The sequence below is a fragment of the Euleptes europaea genome, chromosome 16, assembly GCF_029931775.1.
Source record: "Euleptes europaea isolate rEulEur1 chromosome 16, rEulEur1.hap1, whole genome shotgun sequence".
Taxonomy (NCBI): Eukaryota; Metazoa; Chordata; class Lepidosauria; order Squamata; family Sphaerodactylidae; genus Euleptes; species Euleptes europaea.
In genome coordinates, this window is record NC_079327.1 from 42304020 (window position 1) to 42315851 (window position 11832).

At 41.8% G+C, this 11832-nt stretch overlaps 1 pseudogene; it reads right to left on the minus strand.

Moving 5' to 3' along the window:
- Positions 1–11015: 11015 nt before the first annotated feature.
- On the minus strand, positions 11016–11414 carry LOC130488362 (40S ribosomal protein S26-like; annotated as a pseudogene).
- Positions 11415–11832: the final 418 nt, after the last annotated feature.

The window sequence follows — 11832 nt, forward strand, 5'->3', positions numbered from 1 at the left end:
TGATAGCATGTAAATCTAGATAGATAACAGAATACAGCTCAAATAAGGTACATCCAATGTGTCTTTAAGATATAAATCTAAGAACAATCATACAATCTAAAGACCTGTCATGCCTTTGCTTTTATGCAGAGAAGACCAGCCCTTTGCCTCATCAGGAAAGTTTTTGGTGGACCACAGTCCTGAAAGACCATCAACATCCAAGGGCAAGCCGAGCAGGATGATGACACAGGTTCATTGTGTTGCCATTGTTTTGCACACAGCTGAAAACAGCACAGGAAGAGGCAAGAGGTAAGCTTGAAACCTACTGAAGGAGGAGACGCTCGCCACCAGTGGATGCACGTGATCTGAGTAACTGTTCAGCATGCTCTTGGGTCATTTTGATGTACTAATCCATGCCTGCTTTTAGGTCAAAGGCTATGTAAGATTATTTCAGTTTAACATTATAGAATCCTGAACCCATGAACATCTATCTGCATAAGGGTGCTTTTACGTTCCTGCACCACAGATATATAAGTTAAAGAAACTTTGTGTGAGAGATTTTTAAAGGTATTCATCACCTTTTTTTTTTTAATGCATGTGATCAGACATTCTGGAACAGTAAGATTTGCGTTGAAACATACACCTTATGAACTTCTGAACTCAATCATTTTATAGACTGACCCCTTAAACAGGGCTCTATTTAGCAACTTCAGCTTAACTAGTGAGGTATCTCAGTAAAATACTTCATTTCCCATCATCCCTACAATGAGCTGCCTTATTCCTTGATATTCCTTTTGTTCTAAGATCCCTGTAACTAAATGTTAATGAGATGATCCATTCCTGCTTTCAAAGACCCAAGTGCTCCTATTAATAAATGTAACTACACTAATTAAAATGAGGTCAAGAGAGTAATTCAAAGTGACAAATGCATGGAAATCTGAACCTAGTTATTGAACAGGTGCTGGGACAACATGTGCCAGAACCACTTAGCCTCTTAGTGTCTGTTCTCTCACCCGTAGCCTTTACAAGATAGTGCTTGGATGCAAGAAGAATATTGGAAGTGTTATTTAAAATTATGCCTGTACAAATTAAAAACCTCAAGAAAGTGAAATATAACTCCTTATTGCAACTCACCATTGTAATTTATTTTAATTTTATTTTTTTGGTGGTGGGCGGATGACAGACTAGCAGATCTGGCAGATCAAATCATCCAAACATTAGGCTTCCCTAGCCATAATAGTCATTTGATTACCCTGCTGGCAGCTGCAAAAATTTCCATTGTGGCTTGATGAACTGCTTAGCAACTTATAATCTTTCATGCTATGATTTCCACTTTTTTTTTTTGCTGTACAACAGGGGAGATGTTGTCATTTTCTTCACAATCTAAATTCAGAAGAACTGACACAACACATTAGTTGTTACCATGCACACAGTATCCTGAGGCTGAGGTCTGATGACCACATTTTCCATCACATCATGGTGATTACTTAAAAAGAAGAATCACAATGCTATGAGATTTTCTGGAAAGTAGACTGTCCAAAGAGTTAAAACAGGCTCATTTACCTCATCTTCAAAATGTGACCATGTTGAAAAAAATCTTCCTTGCCGAAGCCTAATGACCCCAGCATCAGTCATGAATTTGATTAATTAACATGAGCTAGTTCCATGTCAACCTCATTAGTAAAGTAAATAGTAAAAGATAGAAAGAATTGATCAGTTGTTGCCTGAAACGTCCTGGGAAGAAGGAGACAGCATATGAGACAGGGCTCACGAGATGGTGCCACTTTCAAGTATCACAAAAAGACATAACAAGGAATAGAGTTTAGCCCCTTAAATTGTATAGTTCAGATTAGTTTAAAAATAGATACCCCATCACACATTCTTCAAATATGAAGATAGGATCACCTTGTCTTTCTCACGTAATGTACCAATATCAGGTTGGAGTGATAGTGGGTCATTAGGGAAACGGCCAGGCTGCTTTTATATGAAATTAATAAGTCAGAAAAATCTCTGACCCTGAATCAGTGGCTCTGATTCACAGAGAGATTATCTGGTCTTCTCATATCACACATCACTTATGATTTGTTTGATCTGGGGAGGGGGGCAGCTTATTGATAAAAGAAAGGGAAAACCATGGATTCTGCCTTAATTTCCCATGAAAATGTTTGAGCTTGAAGCAGTACACCATTCTGAATGTCATAACAAGCAGCATGCATAAATCATACTTTCTGCCTGGCATATTATGGAAATCCTGAGAGATATTCCTAGCAAAAATCTAAACAATTTATTGGGAGGGGGACGTTTCCAAAAAACTTATCGCCAGGTAGCCATTCTTCACTTTACGCATAAGGTCTTCTTCCAGGAAAAATCTTAGGTGATAATCATATTTATTTCCTTCTCTGACATGTAACATAGGCTGGTCTATCAGCAGTCTGCTGAGGCAGGATCCACACATCATTGGCATTATTGGTCTTAAACGCATGGTCCCTTAGCCCACTTTCTTCCCTGTTTATTCCCTGTTTCACCCAGGATCAAATCTTCCCCAACAGACGGGACCTTATTTGCTGTTGGCTCAGCCCTGTCTCGACGCCAAACGAACCCGGTTTTTGTAATTCACGAGTCAAACTGTTACCCCTGGCTTGTCTCAGATAAACACAGGTTGAGTCTTCCCGCGTCACAACAGCCCGCCCGACTCCAAACCCCTCCCCTCGCGACCTCTCCGCCTTTTTTAAAAAAAATGACCAATCACCGGGGGCGTGGGCGTTGCTGACTTGCCAGGAAGTACGTGTCTCCCGCATTTTCTGTTTTCATGGACGGAACAGCACACAGCTTCGCCCCGGATCATTCAAGGTAATGCATACAGTTTCCCCCACCCCAGCCCGGGTTCATTTTATCCTGGCTGGAACGGGGAAGAAAGTGGGCTAAGGGACCATGCGTTTTAGACCATTATGAACATTCATCTCCAAGAGCTGTATGATTACAAGAGCACAATATACGGTGCTGTGTGGACCTGGTTTTAAGTTGTAGCTGGAAGCAACTTCCATCACCATTTCCTGAACACCGTCCTCTGATACTTACAGCTCTAGATACAGGTCACAGCAAAGTGATTGTTTAAAACACACACTCTGCTAGGCCGCCCTCCACAAAGTAATAATTTAAAAGATTAAATTACCAGCATGAATGGAATTGGAAATTCTGTCCTACATACAAATACCACCAAAAAATGGGATTTAAAAAGTTTGAGGAGACAGGGAGGAGAGAAAAACAGGATTTTCCAATTAAGGTCCTGACCTCTTTCCTTTCAAAAGGAAACAAAGAAAAGTCAGCTAAGTAACATTTCATTAACAGCCTGAAGCTAAGCTATAGAAACAAATCTATACAGATCTGAGTTGCGGCTAGAGGATAGCACTATAAGGAACCTTACGAAGTAAAAACTTATATATTCCTTGAAAATCCAGAGTTAGTTTTATGTAGGGTAGCCTGGCATGATTTCATCTTCCTCTAGGGAAATGTGTTGCAAAATAATGTATTCAGTGATCTCAAGAGTGCTGTAACCGAGGTACACAGTTCATTTTTAATTTGATGTTCCATAATTAAGCCACCATGATGAACACCAGTCAGAAACACTGGGTGCCTTTGTATTTTCACATATTTGCAAACATGAAAGTTTATTTTTATGATCAGCTGTATAGAGGGCTCTTTCTTTTCCTTTATCACACAAAATACCAAAGCAATGTGGTCATCCTGCAAGCTAGGAATGAGGTCTAGATAAACAACAAAGAAAGCCAGTCATACCATCATGCATTCTTAGGTTCTAGCACCCATTCAACATAGATCCAAGAATAAAACATAGTATATTATATAATTATGACAGATGCTTTGTACAAACCTAAACAAAATTTTCATTCTGCATTCTATTCAGATATTGTTTATTCTCTGTCTGATCATACATCCAATCTTGGTTGTTTTTCCTTACACTCAAGAGACATATTTTGCTGGCTTGGGATATGAATATCCAAAAGACTACAACAAAAGACGACACAGTGTGCTGAATGCATAATTAATTAATCCATCACTGTTTATATAATGCATAGGGTTGCCAACCTTCAGGTACTGGCTGGAGATCTCCTGCTATTACAACTGATCTCCAGCCGACAGAGATCAGTTCCCCTGGAGAAAATGGTCACTTTGGCAATTGGACTCTATGGCACTGAAGTCCCCTCCCCAAACCCCACCCTCCTCAGGCTCCGCCCCAAAACCTCCCACCGGTGGCAAAGGGGGACCTGGCAACCCTAATAATGCATGTATCAGCAGCAGTATATCTGGCTGCATTTCTGTGCCTTCTACAAGTATACAAGTATTGCTACAACTTGTACCAAATCCCAGTGATTCTTTCTGGAGATATTCTTTTTATATATGTTCAAAGGTTGAGGCAGAAAGAATCCAGGCCCTGACTCCTGCAGGCCAAAGACCAGGCTGGGTGCACCCTCCAGCGGCCTTTCTTTGGGCTGGATTCCAGGGCAGGCACACTCTCCGGCATCCTTTCTTGATGTGCATACTTTTGAGAGAGATTGCACTTTTGAATTGAACTGTTTCTATTCACCACCATCCTCGAGATGGTTCTGTATGTTTGATACAATTGTATGAATGGTTCATTTTGTGTATTTATGAATGCGTATTATATTAGACACAGTAGCATATAAATAGTTTTTGCACCTATAAGTGTTGTTCGCTCCTGTACTAATCTCCAGGTACTAGCTGGATATCTCCTGATAGAGATCAGATCATCTGGAGAAAATGGCCGCTTTGGCAATTGGACTCTAGGGCATTGAAGTCCCTCCCCAAACCCCGCCCTCCTCAAGCTACGCCCCAAAAACGTCCCGCTGCACCCTGAGCCCCCCCCCCCACTCTCCAGCCTTGCACAAGTCTTTTGGCTGCAAAGGTACACTGTGACCCTCCCTCCTTGTGTCTCTCTGGGTTCGCCTAATAAATGATGGTCTGCAGGTGGGCTGACCTGGACTCTCCCAATGACCTCTTCTGACGCACCCCCCTTTCAACCACTTCAACATCCCACTCTCTCAGCCCGGACGTATACGCTGAGGGAAACGCGTTGGCCTGAGTGTATTTGTGAGGAGATTATTTTCCTTCTCCTCCAGTCCCACACCAGTATTTACCTCAGAGAGAAATAGGACACAAGAGGCTTTTTAACTTAAACAGACAAAACAGGGAAGTTTATTGAACAGAACTCACAGAGACTGGTTTTCAAGAAAAGGCAGAAATTGGAGGGGAAACTCAGAGTCAGATTAATATAAGCCGACCCGAGTATAAGCCGACCCCCCCAAATTTGAGTCCAGAAAAGGGAATTTCTTATTGACCCGCGTATAAGCCGAGGGTCAATAAGAAATTCCCTTTACCGGCAATGCTGCGCTCTAAAATGGCGGCCGCCATTTTAGAGCGCAGGGCCCCTGCCCCAGGTCGCCCTCCCGCCGGCCTCCCGGGCCCTCCCGACCCACTCCAACCCACCCCCACCCCACTGCCATCCAAGGGGGGAGGGGGAAGAGCCCCTGAATCCCTTACTCACCTGGAGAGGCGGCGAAGCAGCGGTGGCAGCGCGGCCTTCCTGGGCCGGCAGGAGGCCCCTCCAGGCCGCTGCCAGCCGGAGGAAGGCGCCTGGGTGCGTGGGCAGAGGCGGCGCGGCCGGCAGGGGCCTCCTGATGGCCCAGGAAGGCCCCTGCCGGCTAAAGAAAGCCCCCCGGGCACGTGGGCGGCGGCGGCGGCGCAGCCGGCAGGGGCCTCCTGCCGGCCCAGGATAGCCCCTGCCGGCTGGAGGAAGGCGCCCGGGCGTGTGGGCGGCGGCGGCGCAGCCGGCAGGAGCCTCCTGCCGGCCGGAGGAAGGCACCCGGGCGCGTGGGCAGCGGCGGCGCGGCCGACAGGGGTGTCCTGCCAGCCCAGGAAGACTGCTGCCGGCTGGGGAAAGGTGCGCGGGCGATGGCGGCGGTGATGGCAGTAAGCTCCCCCTCCCCCCTCCCCTCCCCTACCGTACCGTATATACTCGCGTATAAGCCGAGTTTTTCAGCCCAAACAAGATACATGGACTAAAATGGTCTTACCGACAAAGGTTTGCAATCCGAGTCTTAAGTCACTTAAAAAATTAAAAATAATAAAATACATAACATCCGAGTTACATCTGCCATTTGGACTAAGAGAGTACTCTGTGGCAACGAATTGTCATTGCAGCTGTACAAAATTTTGCTACCTGAGAGGTGATTGAGGGATTATCTCCTTGTAGGAGCTTTTCTAACTTTTCTCTTTCCCTGATGGGTCCCATTCTCAGTATGAGGGGCTCAATAAACTTAGAGCGGGGTATAGTGTAATAGTTACAGTTCAGGAGAACACGTTCAGTGGGGTTTTTTTTGAGAATTTAATTGTATTCCAAAACATTCTCCTTGAGTGACAGAGCCATCTAAACCTCATAGTTAGTTGAGAAACAGAGTGTACTATGCATTGGTTAGATTAATCAAAACAAGTCAGTAGTTTGGCCATTTAAGTATAGCCTATGCATGGGAAAGATCTGCCTATGAGCGTAAGCAACCTCAATAATTCTTGCCATGTCTTCTCTATTTTTTATACTTTCTAGTCGGCTTTTTTCTGAGACAAAGGCAAAGTAACGTGAGAAGATCTGTTTGGGTCCAAAGGATTGTGCTTTATACATGAACCTGTGTGACAGGAAGCTGTGAACAACTCTGTGAACAGGAGGAGGAGGAAGAAGAAGAAGAAGAAGAAGAAGAAGAAGAAGAAGAAGAAGAAGAAGAAGAAGAAGAAGAAGAAGAGGAGGAGGAGGAGGAGGAGGAGGAGGAGGAGGAGGAGGAGGAGGAGGAGTTGGTTTTTATATGCCGACTTTCTCTACCACTTAAGGGAGACTCAAACCGGCTTGCAATCACCTTCCCTTCTCCTCCCCACAACAGACACCCTGTGAGGTAGGTGAGGCTGAGAGAGTAGGACTTGACCAAGGTCACCCAGCTGGCTTCATGTGTAGGACTGGGGAAACAAATCCAGTTCACCAGATTAGCCTCCACCGCTCATGTGGAGGAGTGGGGAATCAAACCCGGTTCTCCAGATCAGACTCCTCTGCTCCAAACCACTGCTCTTAACCACGCTGGCTCTCAGGGTTCAGTATAGCCAAAACTAGTGGAACACACAACCTGTGGAGTGACAGGAGTGAGAACTGGGTGGAAAAGGGGAATTAGTCTCAGGTCACAAAGGGGAATTAGTCTCTGGGGCAGAGCTATTCCAGTTGCAGGGTGGCGTGGAGGATTACTGCCCCTGGCGTGGGGTAGTTCAGTGAGAACCGGAAGAGGGATTTTGGTAAATCCACATACTTCTGTCATTCTCTGGGAATAAGAGATGGAAAGTCTCTTCATTCCTGAGAGCTGGGCTGGGACAGAGTTTGTGAAACTGAATCTGTGAGAGCCTGAGGAACAGAACCGAGCTTGTAAACAAAGAACTGAAGAAACTTAACTTGAGAAAACATTTAAGCTAGCACTATCCTTGCAGCTGTAACGAAGTATTTTAACATGTCTTGTTGGTCCAAGGCTAGTGCTAGCATCGCTATGGAAGACAAATAGAATTCCACAAATCGAGACTTGGATTGATAAAGCATACGAATATATTACAATGGCACAATTAACTGAAACACTACAGAAAGAAATTCAAAAACAAAATAGAGACAAATGGAAATCCTTCTACAAATATATTAAAACCAAAAAATGACAACAAAACCTTATAAGACACAACACATTCATAATTGAGATCGAACATAACCTATCAATGAGTTAATGTATTATGACAACCTATAAGGGGGCGTTATCAGATATATTAACGTTGTATAATATTAATACACGTATTTATTTTTATATATATTTTTCCATTTCTTTTTTTTTCTTTCTCTCTTTTCCCCCCTTCCCCTTCTTTCCTTCTGTATCCCATTTGTTATTAAAAACCAATTAAAACATTTATTAAAAAAGAGAAAACATTTAAGCTAAAGACAACTTGAGTAACATCTAAACTAAATCTAAACTAAGCGCTCTCTCTGAAGGAATCTTGTGTGTGTGTGTGTGTATGTATATATGTATATGTATGTATGTATATATGTGTATACACACACCCACACACACACACACATACATACATACAAATATATATATATTTGTGTTTTCCCTCCAATTCAGCCTTTTCCTAAAAAATCCGTCTTGTGAATACTGTTCAATAAATTTCCCTGTTTTGTTTGTTAACGTTAAGAAGCCCCTTGTGTCAAATTTCTCTCTGAGGTAAAATCTGGTGGGGACTGGAGGAGGAGAAAAAAATAATCTCCTCACAATACACTCAGGCTAACGCTTGCCCTCAACATACACAGTCAGGCTGAGAGAGTGGGTACTAAGAGTAGGGGATGTGTCATATGCAGTGAAATGGATAATCGGCAAAAGTTACCCACCTACTCCTCTTCTGCCTGCTGAACTGCTGTTGCATATGTGGAAGACACCATGGGATCCAATTGCTTATTCAAACCTGGCCCTGGCTCTTTATGACCTGATCTGGATAGTCCAGGCTAGCCCAATCTCATTAGATCTCAGAAGCTAAGCAGGGTCAGCCCTGGTCAGTATTTGGACGGGAGACCACCAAGGAATTCCAGGTCGCTATGCAGAAGCAGGCAATAGCAAACCACCTCTGAACATATCTTGCCTTGAAAATCCTATGGAATTACCATAAGTCAGCTGCGACTTGATGGCACTTTCCACGCCCACCACCTGGCCCTTTATATGATTAAATGCTGATTTGGGCACAAAACTGTTGACATTCCACTTGACATTTAATCCAGTTTGAAGTGCCTACAAGGCTAATCACCTGAGAAGCCATTAAAAGCTCCCCTCCATAAACAAGTAATGTTTTAGCAAGCATTTGTGCTATCAAGAAGGCAACCATTGTAATTAGCCTAGAGAACTATCCTCAGGTGGTAACTGATGCTACTAAGAAAAGTTGCATTATATTGCTTATTTCAGAATATATTAAATTAAAATTCAAATTTATATAATTTGGCCAAGGTATGCAGATATACATATAGGGTCATTATAGTCTGATTGCCTTTATATAAATAAGCATATGTACGGCCCAATATTATTTCAAGATTTCATCAGGCATGGACAATTAATTTCATCAACAAGATATCTCTAGTTTTATCTGATCTATGAGTATACATAAATTTAATCCTATGGAAAATTCTAACCCAATTAGGCTAATATGTATAACTGCATATGTTACACATGGCGGTATCAACTACTATTTTCCAGCCTTGTAGGATAGTTCTCTGGGCTAATATCAATAGCTGCCTTCTAAATTTCATGTCTTCATTAGCAAGACCTTCAGGGTTCCCCCCCCCCTCCATTGCTAATTCAAAATCTTTGGTTTTTGCCTTCAGGACTCTTATCAAATTTCACTATTATTGAATTATTTGTTCTAATTTATTTAATTTCACTGCCACATGCTTTTTGCTTCTTTTTTTGCATTTTTTAAGAAACAAAAGTTAAATGTACTTTCCAATATCCATGAAAGTTTATCTAGTATACTATCTCTTACTTAAAGCCTGTTTGCAATTATCATTTTCTACAATAAATGTTTGGATTCTTTGCTCAAATGAAACAAATTTCTTAGTCTTGTTCCATCTACACTGGCTCCCAATTTGGTTCCTGGCTCAATTCAAGGTGCTGTATAGCTTGGGGCCAGTATACCTGAAGTATCACCTTCTCCCATATCAACCTACACATCCACTCCAGTCATCTTTGGAGGCCCCGCTTCAAGTGCCCCCGCCATGCATTAACGGCCATTGTCTTCTGCAAGTGGGTGAAGACTTTTTTGTTTGATTTTATGTATCTCCAAGTAACTCTTATTGGCCTTCTCCCTGGTTGTGTTGTTATGTATGTTTGTATGTCTATATGTTTTTATTGAATTGTTTAAATATTTGAAATATGCCTTAAATGCTGTTTTAATGTTTGATGTTCACCACCTTGGGTATCTTATTTGGGTGGAAAGGAAGCACAGATTTTTTTTAAGGAACATACACATCTGTAACTCCTCATATCAGCTTCTTTTCAACTATACTTTCGCTACCTGCAAAAATGTTTTTCCTTAATTTTTATATTTATCCATAAAGCACAAAAGGTAAAGTCGCATTGACCTATTTTAATGACCAGAAAGAGTCAGGCTTAGAAAAGAATTATTTCACAAGTATCTTCAAGAATTCATTTCACAATGAAATATCAAAGCCAAACATCAGCATCATGAAGAGAGTTAGCAAAAACTTCCATTATTAACATGACTCAAATTGTTCGTAATTAAAACAGGATTCTTTCTTCAGCTAGAAGAAACAAAATATTAAAGAAGCAGAACTCCCTAATTCCTGCTTTATACAAACCACTCCATAGCAGCAGTGCGGTCCCCCTGCTCAGCAAGTGTTTGAACTCAAACAGCCCATCTAGTAGAACAAAAACAACATCTAAGATTCCACCTAGGAATGAGATTAGCAGATTGGAAATACTTTCTGCCACAGTTACCAGTCATTGTGGTGGATGAAAGGATAAGCTTCTTCTGTACAGGGAAGGAAATCAGTGTACTAGATTCTTGTTTATCTGCCTCTAGTCCAGTATCTTACAAATTCCAGGTTACTAAAAAAAATCAATCAAAAAGAAACTCTGATAAACTGATTTGATCAAGGCAGCTAGTTGTGGAACTTTCTATGAGATTAATCTATATACCAAGAATTTTCCAAGTTGCACCTCTTCAAGGGACATTTCAAGGAGATAACATATACATGGCACTTGACACTGTTAAGATTGAGTAGAATATGTGAAGTTAAGTGCATAGTTTTGTTGTATTTCATGAACTTGTCTACACATTCCAACATACACTTTTGTTTATTTACTGGAATGCGTTTAAGCCCTAATTGGTTTGAATCAATTACAACTTTTTTTTTTGACCAGTGGAAAGTAATTTATTGAGTCAATGTTAAAACATTTATATCACTCAGGCAAATTCCTTACATAGGCTTGGGGGGTGGTCTTGGTGCAGCACCTGCAGGTCTGAACCGGGGTGGAGGGGTATGGTCCTTCCGGGTCTCACGGGAACAGTTCCTCACTACCTTGCTGTGGATGGCACAGCTGACACAATAATGAAACTTCACATAGAGCTTGGGCAGCACATACAAATCAAAGACGCTTCAGAGATATCTTGGACTGCAGCTGCTTCTACAATGTTTCTGATGACAAAAATTTTAATGGCCTTGTCCTTGGGGACGCAGCGAGCACAGTAGGTGCGGCGGATAGGCTGGACATGGCTTCTGCCCTTCTTGGCACAGCAGTTGCTCCTTCTCTTCTTGGTCATTTCGACGCTGAGGAGGCGAAAGAGCGAATCAACTACAACTTGAGAGGTAGGTACAAGAAAACATTTGCTGAAAATATGTATTGATTGTTGCTAAAATTCTACTTGTCATTAGAAAACTAGCAAAATAGCTCAAAATGATAAATTAATTAATATATTTTGGTGTAAAAACAGATAGGTCAACTGTGTTAATTCATTTCAGAAATGGTGGTTGATTACTAAAAAACTCACAACATCTATGTGAGATTGGGCCTTTCTGTTTTAGATTATTAAAAATGTGAAAAAATACCATCCACAACAATAAGATTTGTGAATGCTCATGCCTATGATAGACATTAAAGTCACTGCAAGAGAACACTACATTTATTGCATTATACACTCTTTTGACAAGAATCAGTGTTTTTATAACTTTCAGTAATTGCATTA